The following is a 15882-nucleotide window of genomic DNA, read 5'->3' on the forward strand; positions in this document are numbered from 1 at the left end:
GTGAGTCTAGTTCTTTATTGTATGTCAGTGACCCAATAACTTTATTTTTATGTCAGAGTGTGGTCCACGGAGGGGCGGTGATGGCTCACCATCAGCATCTGATGGTAAGGCAACACCACTGTCTGTAAACGTTTTTGTTTTTATGAGACTAATTTCAACGTTGGCAAAAAAGGTCTTTACGTTTTAACACGGACGCGTTAAAAGACGGTTCATGTTGCTAGAGATATTCTCTTTTAACTGCAATCCCACACATACATCTCGTTGCGTCTTACGTTTACAGCGATGAATAGCGACGCTTGAAATGACGCCGTCGCTCACACGAATTAAATTGTGCGTTACAATTTTCAAATTTAGAACCATTTGCATTGTTGTTTGAGGTGCATATATGTATAATCGATAGGTAATAGATGTTTTGATTTTAGTCACTTCACATCTGAACTGGGACGACCGTCCCACGTGAGTGTTTATGGTCTGATGTAGGAACTACGGGAGTAATCTGCAGATAATAATATGTTCTTTTAAATCGTCCTGTTATAATTATTTCATATTAGGGTCCTTAACACAAGATTGTATCATAACTTTTGGTAAATTTTGGTATACAAATCGAGCAACTTCAAGCCCCTCAATGTGTAGGCCTCGGGTTTCTTTATGTATTTTACTACATATGAACTATTAACATCCCTCAATGACTATTAATGTTTTAACTTCTGTTTTGGTTGGGTGTATTTCATAAAAGCTTGGTCTTATATTGCACAAGCAATATATGACCAATATCAAACTGAAAACAAAAATTAACCATGATATTATGTTTAGGTTACGTTACCGCAAAAATTAAGCGGCCTAATTCGAGGCTAAAAAATTTCAGTACTATGACCGTATATAATCCGTACATAATGATCTGATTTATTTATGTAATAGCAGGCAACTGATCTGGTGGTTCGCCTGATGGTAAGCGATCACCGCCGCCCGTGAACATTCGCAGAGGTAGGGCCGCTGCCAAGTCGTTGTGCAGTTTGCCCGTGCAAAGGATAAGGATAGGATTGATGACGAGAAAAAAAATGGAATGAACTTGGAAGGGTGCAGAAAACGATACGGGCCAGAATTGTGTGACTAAAGTTACTTAATGTATACAGTATTCTTTTGTGTTTCAATTAAAATTTTATTTTATTTGTATTTAAAGAAAATCATTTTAATACACAACTCGAATAACTGTCTAATGCTTTGTCGCCTTTATAAGGTTAGGTTACTATTTTTGATAGTGGTCAGCATCATTGAGCAGTTCACTAAGAATTCATTGGCATAGAGAGAATTGTTTGAAGCAGATTGACTTCGACCTCCAAAAGCAAAAGACGCCACTTATATCGAGAGAGTGCGATGATTTTTTCAATCATATCATACAATATATAAAATATATTACTTGATCCTCAGAGCCTTGGATCAATGATACCAACTAGATAAGGGGTCACGTACAAAATTGAAGCTAAACTCTATCTGCCACATATTTGTTTTAACACAGTTAAAACTCAATGCAATAAATGACAACCATGACAGCTAGTAATAAATCGCAAAAATATCTATACCATAGCCTAATAATCTATACATGATACAGTCGCTCAACGCAGACGACATTCTTTACAAAAATTTCTCAGCACGAGTAGAAGTAGTACCAATTTTACAACGTAATAACGCAACTTAATCTACATGTACATTTATAATTACATAGTTTAAACATAAGATATCTACGGTTCCTAAAAATCATGGCGTATATAGCTCGGGCTCGTTTGGCCTATCTATTAAAGCTTGTGTAATGTAATGACTAACCTCACCCTAAGATATTCTGAATTCTATAATAAAAAAATTGGTTTTTTTTTAGTTCCTTTTTCTCTATTTTTTATAGATGCATATATATTTTCATTTATTTTATTATTCTATTATATATATTTTATAATATATATGTACATGTTTTTAACCTATTTATGTATACAATATTTATATGGTATGTGGTAGTCGAGCACAATTCGGCACGAATTGGGCCAGCTCGCACCGGGGAAGTACCACACCCCCACAGAAGACCGGCGTGAAATAGCATTCTGCTTTGTTTCGTTCGGTGAGTGGGGGTGCCGGAGGCCCATATCCTTTTCCTTACCCTTCCCAGTCCTTTCCTTTATTCCTATCGCCAATCTTTTCTAATTCCCTTCCCAAAAAGTCGGCAATCCATTTGTAGAGGCGTAAGGTCTGCAACAGACCTTATGCCTCTCCAAATGTCCATGGGCGGTAGTAGTGCTTACCATCAGGCGTCCCACTAGCTCCATTGCCGGCTGTAACATTTAAAAAAATATATACATGTATGTTTTTTAATACGTATTTATCACTCTTTATATTTATCAGACATGTATCTGTTAAGAGAATTCCGTTTTGTACGACGCCTTCTCTCTTACTTCGCAGCTTTTCCTTTGCTTTGGTGTCTGGTGGTTGTCTGGTAGAAATCGCTCAATAGCGATAAGACCGCCTTCTGAACCTCAACTTCTTGTGCTGTATTTATTCTCAATTCTTTGTGTACAATAAAGAATTTTTATTATTATTAATCCTTGGATGAAACTACGCAATTTCTTGTACGTTATATTAAAATTAATGTAAAGTGCTACAACATTGTTAGCATTATTTATATTTATGTTAATTGGAAGAGTAGGTCTTTTTATATTATATATAATATATTTGTACAGTAGCAATATATGTATTAATATTACTAATAAAAAAAATATATATTTAGACCTCCTTGCTATCTTGATCTACTTTACGTACAAGTACAAGTGCATGCGCAAGAAACTTTTGTATCCGTTGGCTTGTGAATTATTGGAAATCTGTGAACTTTATGATACGATTAAACAAAATTGATCTTTCGTGGATAAATATCAGGGTTTAGAAATACATTATGTCATATACCGAATTACCGTATTTTATACTTTAAGAAGCAGTGGTAGCAGCTACATATGTACCATAGAACGTATCAAACGTACTTAAATGCAGGGTGATTATTGAAAAAGTTGAAACATTATTTATTAAATTACATATTATATATTATTATTTCTGCGATAAAAAAAAAACTGCTTTTGCAATTACGATAAATTTTTAAAGGAATTTATTATTTCTTTTACGTTGATTACTGGAACCATTTTTACTTCTTTGTTATACTTCTTATTGTATTCCCACTGATTGAGTGGGTCAAGATTCTTCTTGCATGTTCTAACTTGTGCTTTAAGTTCATACTTACTCATTTTTAAAGCCTACTATAAAATTGACGAATATGTTTATGATATGAAATTTAATAATTGTTATTTTATGTTATTCTAATTATGTATAATCCTTTCATGACCGTAAGTGCCCCCTGGGGGTCTAGATCGAATTATTATTTTTTTACATAGATACTTTGATATTATGTCAAATTGCTTTATTGTGTAAACTGCCGGTTACGCTCGCGCGCACTTTAATTTTACCCATTTCGAAACTTACCACTGAGACCTAAACATGAAATTTCCTAATATTTTTTCCCATCAGGTTACTACTATAAATCAAAGTGAATATAAACCTGTAGAATAGTTAAATAGCGTAGAAATGTAACAGGCAGATAGGAAAAAAATCTTACGCTATGTTTGTTTATATGTTATTACATTGGGAGTAGCATTTCTCAGAGGATCCAATTTTATTTAATGGATGTTAGGGCGGAATTAGTAGAAGCTTATATTCAAGTCTGTGGGGTAGCCACCCCGCGGCTGCTATTAAAAAAAATTGTTTTACACTTCCTAAACTAGCAATCCTAGAGAAAATTGACAACGCATCCTTTACTAGACGAGCTTTGTAAGTAGCTAAAATAAAACGAATTTCGATTTTTATTAAAGAAATTTATTCATCCGTCATAATAAACCTATCTATATTTAATCCCGGAATGAATACTTAGAACCTTTGAAGCTAATCCACTTATTAGATGCAGAGCAAGGGATAGTATTTGTCAATAATATAAATTTAATTTAGACTAAGGCATCTGAGGACACCTGTTTTCTATATCAGCGTGTACAAGTAACAGAGCTTTAGTGTTTAACATTAATATCACGTCGAGTCATTGCCCAACCTAATTGCAGATGCAAAGCGTAAGCATTTAGTCTTGTGTGTAATTCTTCGTACTAGCGGTAATGTGTAATAGGTTAAAATAAGATAAAATTTGTTCTGTCAAGTAGATGTGTGCGCAATTTCTTATTTTATATCAAATCTTATTAATTAGAGTAAATAAATGAAAATTTTAAGTAATTTTTAATTTATTAACATAATATTTATAAAGTTACATACCACATTTTAACAAAATTTCTTGTGACAATGATGACAACGAAACTGATATCTGTAATCGTAACATTTGTTTGTACGATATCTGTTCATTCATACATATTACCATTTGAATTGCTTGCTTCATTGTTTTTTCTTTAATTATAGAAACTGTTAAAATTATAAAATTGTGTGTTACTGAATTTTCTGCTTATGTTCCTTTTATACGTTTGTTTATTATGGAAAAAGATAAAGCTTCTTTTTTTTGCATTCTTACAAAAAAAATACGAATATAATAGAATGCGAAACCAAAAGTCATCGACGCCCATTAACATCGAGCACATAACCAACAGAGAAGAAATGCTTGCCATTTTCCTTAGAAACAAACACATCAGTGTTTTGTCACTTATAATTGACATGTATGTTTTGTCCAAATCAACGTAACAGTATAGAATAAATAAAAATTGGATGTCTCAGATTATTTTCTTAATGTAATCGCCTAAGTGAATTGTTTTATTCGGTTATGTGGAATAAATAGTAAAAAGTCGAGTTACAAAAGGCGGTATAGCATTTTATTGGTAACGATTACTTACTTTTTTTTTCTACTATTCGCCATATTAATGTTATATTCTATTATTGTAATTAGCTTTACGCTTTAACAATCATACTGTGATTTATCGATACACATTAGGATTAGTAAAGAAGAACATATTAACAAACCCAATGGTTTTCTGACAGTATATATAAAACGAATGTCGAACGAAAACGAATGTTTTAAAGAAACTTGTTATAAAATTATCTTGATTGATGATTGTCTCCCCAGTTATCACTTTTAATCGAAACCCTGGCTTAGATGTTATTTTATTAAAAAGTAACATTACATTAAAATCAAAACAGTTTCTATGAAATCCAGACCTCCAGGTAGCACGTACGTGGACGTAGTATGTAAGTATATTATGCCCATGCCAGCTAATTCCTATTTTTGTAATGAGATTTTAATATAATATATTTTCTACATTTAAAACAAGCTGTCTATATCTCCTTGTGTTTGCTTAGATCTATTAAACTACGCAACGTATTTTGATGCGGTGATGGTGAATAAACATGCATCTTATATAGTAGAGAAATACTGATAATTGACCTAGGCTTTTAATGAATTTTCGTAAATAAACACTTTTTTGCCAGAAATATCATTATTTCTAATAATAAAAAGTTTTATATAAATAGTAAGTGCTTTACGAAGCGATTCTAAGCAATACAGTATTAATACTTATCCAATGACTGTATTTCCAATATCTGGATTGGCAAAATCGTTGAAGTTCATTTATGTCATTTATGATATGTAGGTAGTTCATAAACTAGTAATAATTTTACAAGACTCATTTCAGTATATGTGCCACTGCCAATATCGAATGAAGTACAAAATATATGAAAAAATATTTTGTTTTATCTTAAGAAGATATTAAAATCATGTATTGCCGAGATAGATATCTTTATATATCGTACAACGTCACTTATTTTTTATTTTGCTATAAATTAAATCCTGTTCAAATCACTAATTCTGCTTTTAAGAGGTCCCAAAAATTGGCACAATAATTACTGTCTATTTTTCATTATGATTCATTAAAAACGTAATATCGACAAATTTAATACATAGTAAAAACCTATTCTTCTTAATTTATTTAAAAATGAATAAATACATCAAAGAGAGATCTCGGTATTTCACTTACTAATTTATACACAGACAGATGGGGTTGGGATAACCCCGGTTTTTGTTTATTGCCATCGCTCTGACAGTGTCGTTATCATTTGCTTTTCGTGGGCACGCATAGAAACCTGAATAATTATTAAGTAGCTTGAAAGTAGGTAGAGGTTGTTATATTTACGTAACGCGCAATATAACTCGTCGAGGCGCTGAACTCGTAGCCACTTTACACGGGTACATTCATGCATGTAGGTGATGTTACCGTTAGTGTTATGTAGGAACCGACGCGTGCTTTTAACGAGTGACTATCTCCGGCGCTGTTCTCATGGCGCGTCGACTAGGAAGCAATAAGCGTACGCCCTAACTGCGCACACCATTACCGATTGTAACCGCGCAAATATGAGATACAATCTGCCTGGATCGAGGCGGCGAGGCGGCTATAAAGCCTTATCGAATCGTCGTCTTGAAACTGCCGAACCAATGCTTTCGCAACGCTTTTGTACCGATTTGATTGATTTTCTACGATGTCAACATTTTTTTTACAATAAAACGAATTTGTTACCCAATTTTATTTTTCTTTACAACTAGTCCAAATAGACAATTTTAAAAATCTCGTTTGTTCCCATGGAATCGTTCGTAACAAGATGTTGTTTACGCAACTCTTTATCATAGTCACATTTAATGAGCTGTAATGATCATTCATATTAATTCAAGTTCAAGTTCAAGTTATATGTTCATAATTATTGTCAAATTAATGTATTAACGAAGTTAATACCTCTTATATATAATTAGGGCCATAATTTAACGACATTTATGAAAAGGATATTTAATTATTAGATAATTCTTGAACATATAGTGTTATTGAAAAGTATTGATTTCCTTAATATAAATAATCGTACATAACTTATATATGACCTCATATTGTTTTTTGTATAATATAGTATTGTAAAAGATAATAGCATAGTAAAAGAAGCATCAAAAATATATTAAAAAATATCAAATTTGTTGCGTACCGGGGAAATTTTATAATATTGTAAACAAAAATGTATTTTCTTTTGTACGACGAACTGATATGACCGAAAGAAGGAGTTGGTTGGAACTGTTTTATTCTGTTTCATACGCAGCGTTCGCATAAACAAGTAGCGCATGCATAAAAGGTGAACGAACTTATGACAATGTCATGTTGTAACTTGGGACATGCTCCGATTTGCGAATCGTGTGAAACTTACATTATGCGATTATCTAGCTAATGTTAATATTATTAAAACAATGGGCTTAAATAGCCCATATTTACATACACATTTATGTGTGAGTTGATAATATAATAAGTATATTTTTAGTGAATGAATTATCAAATAATTATTGTTAAATTCGCGTTCAAATATCCCAATATCCCTATCATTCATCTTTGCCTGGAAGAGATAAAATTTGAAAATGGGGCCGTTTTTAGACACGTATTCTAATTACTGTTTATGTTTTTGAATTTAATTTCGCTTGCCCAATAAAAAATTAATGAATCCATATAAAAGGAACGTGTTTAATTTATATTATTTTTTTTAAATTAAAGGTTGTCGTATTTTGCTATATAAATATAATGTAATAGTATGATCGATACCCACATATAACTATAAAAAAGGAATTTTTGAATACGAGGGGTGGTCGTGTAATTTCTAAATTCGTGTACATCTATACATAATTAACGGATGTTCACTTGACTATTCATTACTGGCAATTAATTCCCGCGGGCTGTGCGCGCGGCGCCGAGATCGACCTCGTGGGAAATTAAACTGTGCTCGGCCCGTCTTGCGCCGCCTCCGTCTCTCGCCTCTCGCCCTCCCTCTACTTGCACACATATGAAACACTTTCTCTTGAGCATTTTCACATTTTTCTCCAAGTGCATTCGCAATAGCAAAACAAGAACGTTTAATTTGTGAACCACAAAGATACATTTATAAGGGAAAAGGCCATTGTCTCTAGAATTAATTGCAACTCTCTTTTGTTATACTGTGCGTAACGCATGCCACACTTTATTAAATAATCAAGAGGGTATTGAAATTAGTCTGCCCCCGCTGCGAGCCAACTGTGAGTGGCTCATCAAATATGGAGCCGTAATCAGTATGGTGTTGTGTGCTCACAAAGTCCTCTACGCTTTGGTATCAAACAAACAACAAAGGACATTCAGTTTTCGTGAATATGTCCTAGGAAGATGACTAACAACGTAATGGTTGGGTAAATACTATTGCTTAACTCGATATTTTTGGTCGCATTTTTTACCTTTGTAATAAAAACTCCTTAATTTTACTTGAATAGTTGTAAAACTAGAATTACGTTATTGAGCCGCTTTCTTTTTTCTTTGGCGGAAGGAGCGCACAGAATTATGTTGCAATCGAAGTTACCGCGAATCGGATCGGAATCGCTCAGCCGCGCCCGATTGCGCCGATACGCATGGATTACTGCGGAGAAATTCAGGTATAGCGGCACTGTTCTTAACGGCTTGCAAAATTTTTCGTGAGTTAATTGCCTTAACCCAACGACTTATTCTCGATCTAATTATTAAGAAGAACTCTTGAAAAACTTACTTTATATATGTATTTAGGTAATATGTGTATCTACTATATATTTGTGTACCAGGGTAAATTTCTCTGATGTTTTTTGAAGTAAAGTAAGAAATACATGTGGCGATTTGTGTTGGTAAAACTAGGGTTGAATAATTACCCATTTTATGAGTACGAGAACAATAAAATTGTACGTTAATGGATACGAGAACGAAGCGACGCTGGCTTCGTACAGTGGTGTTTGCTCAAAGAAAATCTCACTAAGCCCGAGGGCGCTCAGCTTAAGCTGTCCGCGTCGTCCGGACCGCGGTTATGAGATTATTCTCGCTTTGACGAACCAACGCGGCTGCATACACCAGGGTGCACTTTAAGGTTCACTACTCTTTTGAAATTACTAATTTACTGTTTAACTCTTCTTTCATTCAGAGATAAAAATAAGTCATATTAATCTATCTAACATTTGGTTCATGTGTAAACGTCACTATTGCATAACTGCACCGTTACGAAACACTATCAACAGCTGTAGACCGACCGTAGTGCGGTTATCGAAGTCGATCATTCACGGCCTAATTGATACAATGATCGCGTTAGTGAATATGTTGGATGAGTTATAACGTGTCGGGAGATTCGAGATGGGCGAGAGCGACGTGAGAGCGGCAATTTGTACGTAGCAGCCGTGGTCGTACCGGAGATAACAGTCGCCTTATTGCCAGCGCCGCGCCTCCAACCCGCTAACTAACGCTTATTAAACTTCAACAAGGCTCCCGCTGATCACTTCACCTTCTTGTTAGCTCTCTAAACTTAGATTAATCGTTCGTTCGTCGCCGTCTGCTCTGCTATTTATTTTTATTACCAAGAGCAATTTTTCGATGTCAATTATTTTTATTGATCGTATAATGAGTTTGTACTTTAGTTTCCATTTCGAAGTTATATGTATGAAATATTGGTTATTAGAAAATACTATTCTAATACTACATAGTACATTCAAACATTAAAAATAACATATGGGCTATAAAAATAATACACGCAAAATAAAATTTCAAAAAGTAGTTACAATACATCAATCGGATTGCTTATTGACTGTGCGTTATCGATACCAGACTGTTAGCAGGCAATACAGGGTGGTAATTATCAATTTTATAATAAAAAAAAAATACTATTTAATGTAATCCAAAGATATATCAGACTCAACTGATTTAATATGATGCGGTTTAAATTTGATCGAGGCTATCCTGTGGTTGAGTATAATAACACATACAGTTCTTACTTAAAATTTTAAAGCGTTAATTAATTTAATTTCTGATTTTTTTATAATTATAAACTTAATGAAACACATTTTTCATATGAATTTCTTAATCAGACCTAATTATCTGGTACGCGTATCATTCAGTTAGGTACCCAGTAAGAATCAATTTTATATATTGTCTACTATAGGCCTTACTTCTGCGACACATAGCTATGATTAAATTGCACCGTTACCGGCACTGGCGACAATGACGAACGAGTTGTACGTTACATGGTATTTTCTATCACGTGTTATTTAAAGCTACTATTTTTTATTCCTTATTCCTCGCTTTAATTCTTACCATCGTAATACCAGAACGCTTTGCCGGGGTATTTATAAATAACTATATATTAACAGCTACCGTAAGGTTGGGGTGGTTAGGTCTGAAGTTTAACTATTAAAATCTAAATGTCATGTATATGTCTTTATCTTTACACGTTTTTGTAATTGGTCTATTACTTATTTGTTTTAAACTAGGTATTATCACTTTTATCGATGCTACTGTTCAACAAATACTCGTAGTAAAAAATAGTGTTGATCATCGATACCACCTGAATTGAATTACTTAACTAAGTAGGCGTGATACAACACCAAGCGACACAATCTACGCGAAGAAACAAAGGAAGTCATCCAAATGTTCCGCAAAGCAGTCACGCAACCCACCATACGTTTGCTTCTTTCACCGGAAGGCCCTTCTTTCGAGAATTTTATTATCCGCCATGCGAACTAAATGAGTCTTTGTTATGTTTTTCTTAAATGTTTTATGAAGAGTTAAGTGGTTCATACACTGCATATTTAAGGCCATATTACTTATTGAAACAGCGATTTTATTTTCGTAAATATGTGCAAGTATTTTGTAGTTATAGCTTGCGGCGCTTTGAAAGCTCTCCCACACGCACAATAGCTACTGTTGGTATTCTCTTGTTGTGTACTGTTACGTTATTGTATCGTTTCGCATCTACAATTGTGAGAAATTGTTATTAGTTATCGTGGTCCAGAAACTTGATTAAATTTCAAACCACAAGTTTGTTCACCGCTTGTCTCTTATAGAGTACTTTTAATACTATAGTGGATAATAAAGCATTCGAGCAAAGATTTTACATATTTCGTTGATGTATAAAATTAGTTTATAATTGACATCTCTTAGTAGCAATAATATTCAAACAATATGAAGATGAGAATAAGTATTAAATATATTTTTGCATACGTATTGACTGAACAATTCTCTCGGTGACACATTTCATATAGGATTTGTTTCAAGCGACCCCGGACAACCTTTAGGGTCTTGCAATGTCACCATCAGCGAATTTCGGCTTTATATCGAAACCTAGATTAATGGGATGGAATCCTTTGAAATGCTCCCTAAATTGCTCATTTTATTACATTTGACTTTTTACCTAATTTTTATCTTTGCAACTTAATGTTTATGACGCACGTTATATATGGTATACATTGTTTAAATTAAACGTTCAATGAAAATGTATTGTTACCTAATAGTCATCGTGTTGGGAAAACTATCCCTTTCTTTACTATTGTACATTCGGAAAACCTTTGATTGTTAACACAATTGGGGGACAAAGTTTACAATAGGGCACGTGGAAATGTAAAACGTTTAGCTTTTATGTGACGAATTAAGTCGAGAGCCTGAACAATAGCGTTAAAGGTACACAAAACTGAACAATTCGATTTATTTGTGAAATACGTATATGATATTTGTATAATAAATATACATTTAATACATAACATTTAAGTGATTTATCATCTAATCCCAATACTGTTTTTTTCATTTATTTTACTCTCTATATTTGTGTTGGTAAAATTTAAGTAAAGAAAATGTAATTTCTCTTAATGTTTATATACATTATAATAATTTAAAAATAATCGATTAATTGCAAGCTGAACCAGCGCCACTTAGGGCGGAACTCTTAGTGTTGACTAGCAATTGGCCAATGTATACATGTTTTTTAAATTTTAAGCCCGGTTCAACTCGCGTAAGCAGACAGAGTGGCTAGTAGTATATATTGAAAAAAATAACATCCTCGTCTGGTATTTTGCCAAAAACTCATCAAGAGTTACGAGTCATTAATGCTGACTTTTAAAGGTCACATTGACATTTTCCGAAATGGAATGTCTTTTGTCCTAAATTCTAATATGGATCATAAGCACTGAACTTACGTCAAAACACTAAAGAATAAATAGGTAATCTAAATATTCGTAGAGGATTTTTATAAGTCATGTCTCTAAACTTATTGGAGGCACTAGTGTAGAGTTAAAGCATTAACTCTACTGCGGTTTCAGATCAACGCTGGCTAATTAGCTCTGCGTTTGTATCGGTCGGGGAGCAACTGGTCAAAGGATTTGCAGCTCATTACTGTTGTCGCTTTATACATACGGCATTATCGTATTTTTTTTTACCAGTGAAGCATATTTGGTAGAAAGAAATATTAATACTGACATTTATACTAGCTAAATTCAAAAGCCTCCGTTGAAATCTGCATCCTGATTTAATTTTAAAGTAACAGGTAGTTGTAACCCGATAGTAGTAGTATAAATTAATACTAAACTTTTTGTCATGGATTTCTATTCATTCATTCATTTCAATCCATAACTTCCAAGTTATCTGGGGTACTTACGTCTTTTTCTGCTGTTTTGAACGATTTGCGATAGGTTTTGATTACTTTTAATTGAACATTTAATAAATATGTCTTTGAACTGAACCTGATATATTTTTAATGTTAAATCGTGAGCTTTACGTAACAATAAGAATACAGTAAAATACAGTATAAGAATTTTTCCTATTCGCTTAAAAATTCGAAGTATGTGGCTAACATAGAGAAAGTCATATGAAAAAAAATTTCATAGAATAGACGAGAGCGGGCAGTAGTAGCGATGCCATGTTCGCGGAAGACATGATAAAATCGCGTGAGGCGGGCACCGGCTTTGCAATCGGACAAACTCAGGGTTGTCAATATATATTTTCCACCGTTCAAAAAATACTATTATTTAAATACATTTTATTAAACTAACTTATTAAATATTATATATAAAAATGATAATTTTGTATATAATATAATTGATTGAATGTACGACAATAGAGTTGCTTTTTGAGGTTTTATGTATAGCCAAACATTAGGGGGTATTTATTAGGAATTTTCAATTTTGACCGATAAGATTTGTTTAACACCCCTAAGCACGCTCCACCGCGCCCCATACCGATGAACCCCGGATGATTCGTCACGCTGCGTTAATGGTAGCATAACACGCTATACTTGACTATCGTGTATCTGCTGCGATATTCATACGACTTATTGACGTAACCTCTTACAAAATAGCTTTTCGGTTCAAGTGTTGTAATTTATAATGTTTTAATGACCCCACCTTATTTAAATATTTCAAGTGTTTGTATGTTTTGCATAAAAATGTTCACTACGTAAAAGTAATTAAAATTAAAAATACAAATTAGTGAACCATGGTGTACAGCATTTTCGAAGAATTTCTTTTGCGGTTTTTTAATTACGGTTTTACATAACCGACTTTTCTTTATCATTAAAAAAAATATTTAGTTAAAGGTAAAAATTTTAGGGTTTAATTAATTCAATAAAATATTTTTTTTTAAATCTCGGGATATAGGTAGCTAGTTTGGTAATTGTAACCTGCGGGGTTAATTTAGAGTTTTTTATATTATAAGAGCGCATTGTCTGCAAAGTATTTATCACTTTGGCGAAAATTAGTTAAGGTCATAAGGTGTGATGCAAAATAACATTAGATTAGCTAAGACGGGTACTTAAAATGCTTTTTTATTTATTTAATTTTTAACCGGTCCGAAATTGTACATTTTATTTACTCGAATAATATAATGACATCAATAATTGCTTATATTAACAGTGCAAATATTTAAAATTGAGGATGAATAGCGAAATCTTATATACCTTTGTTTATCTTTAGCATTCTCTTAAGTGCTATAAATGCTAAAAATTAGTGATCTTCGCTGACATAAATTGGTATTTTTTTTAACTTATAGGCAGTGTCATAACTTCTCGATACATCAGTTCTGGATGTGTATGAATGAAAATTTAAGTGAGTAAAGAATGTTTAATAGACTAAGCACTTTTTCAGAAAGTCGCATCTATGGACTATAAAATTTGTATGTAGTACCAACCAAATATAAAACGTTTGTGTTTCTTTTTATAACTGCGAAGTAATTATAAAATATATTTTAGGGAAACTTTACTCACCATCGTTTAAATCTAAATAGAACAATAATAATCTCTTAATTATGTTACAATCCTACACGAACAGTAGTGTTTGACTTTTAATTTGGTAGGGCATTAATGCACTCTGCATAGGTTCTATGACATTTTGTTTTTATATGACTGAGTATTTTATAAGCTATTGTAGAAGACTACAACTATTATTGTATTAGCTTTCATGGTCAACAAGTTGAGCAACAGTTCACCAATAATGTTGCAAGAAACTTTGTTAAAATGTTTTTTTTTCGTATTTTTTGAAAAGATGTCTTGCTCCTCGGGTCCCTCCCACTTCGAAACTCTCCAATACCCAGTGTTACCTTCAGTATATTGATTCAATTTTCTTTCGTTTGTCCTGAAGTCTAAACTCTTAACAAATGCCTACCATAAATTTAGTAATAATTGAATATTTGTAATGTTACTCCCTACCCGAAAGCTATAATGAACAATATATGTGAAGACACAAATTTTTAAGTAATTAATTTACCATTTATATAATTTTTCATGTCAATAAATATTAATTAATATATGATAATTGTAAAAAGCAAGTCAACAAGATAGGCTAGGCTAGTATTCGAAATTCGTATATGTTGAAGTTTTTCCATGGAATCTTTTAAAAGTACATAGGAACATCGGCTTAAAATGTTATACGTAATAGCCGCTGGCTCGGTGTAGGGTTTCAGCGATAAACTAACACGGCCTGGAACACGGACCATACGCGGCGCTGTAACAGAATATTATGAGGGCGTAACCCGCGTGGCAGATGGTCGTGGCTCTGATTAAACTTAATTAACTGAAGCCATTTACAGGCGACGGGGACAGGCGCGGCCCAGCGTCGTGCGTGATGCGCCGTCGCACCCCTATATGTGGCCACCAGCCACGGTCACCGACAGTACATTATAAAGCAGATTAGCGTGTTATATTCTTTTTATAACTAATTGAATTGACTCAATGTATTCAATGTTCTAAGTGTTGTTTAGGAATGGTATTTATTTATATCAAATTTTTCCTATTTGCTGCATTATACACGAATGTACGACGTGCTTTTCGGAACTATATATATGAACTCTATTATGCAGCATTATAAGTTGCGCTCTATAGATTCAATCGGGCCATCCGCAAGATTTATCGTGCGGCCTCACGCAGCTGGCGTAGTAAGGTCTATCGCCCTTGTTCCTTTTATCACCAGCTAAAACACGCCCGTCGTGTTAATTTGTTTGCTTTGACGCGGCTAAACTAATGAATCGCCTCGGGTCTGACCCATGTCCGCGACCCAGCAGAGAATTAAACGTTACGCCCCTTAAATTGTTACGAGCCAACAAATAAATCGTAAATCAACGATAAAAATACAAAGTAATTTGTGCAAGGTATTAGATAGATATCGTCTTTGTAAAATAGCCTAGCAGTTAACCTTAATTTAATATTAACACCATCCCGACAGAAAAGCAAAACGAAATTGAGCGATGAATGTTGTGGCGAAAAGTGTATCTAAGAATGATGTCGAGCGCACTGATTTAGCACGAATGAATCAGAAGCGCTCAGGTGAGGTCGCATTCCGCGCACTACGCTACCTGCGCGCTCAAAATATCCACTCGTGCGCTCTTCGCCTCGCACACGTATATACGTGCGGATTGTTTATTTTTGTCGTACATGCGTTTAACGATATTTCCTTGAATCAAAGTGGTACTCCGCAATAAATTGTGATATACACATTTTTCGCGTTCAGTACGTGGTACACTCGATATTAGAATTGTGAATATTTATGTTATTGAAGCA

The sequence above is a fragment of the Zerene cesonia genome, chromosome 11 (genome assembly GCF_012273895.1).
Source record: "Zerene cesonia ecotype Mississippi chromosome 11, Zerene_cesonia_1.1, whole genome shotgun sequence".
Taxonomy (NCBI): domain Eukaryota; kingdom Metazoa; phylum Arthropoda; class Insecta; order Lepidoptera; family Pieridae; genus Zerene; species Zerene cesonia.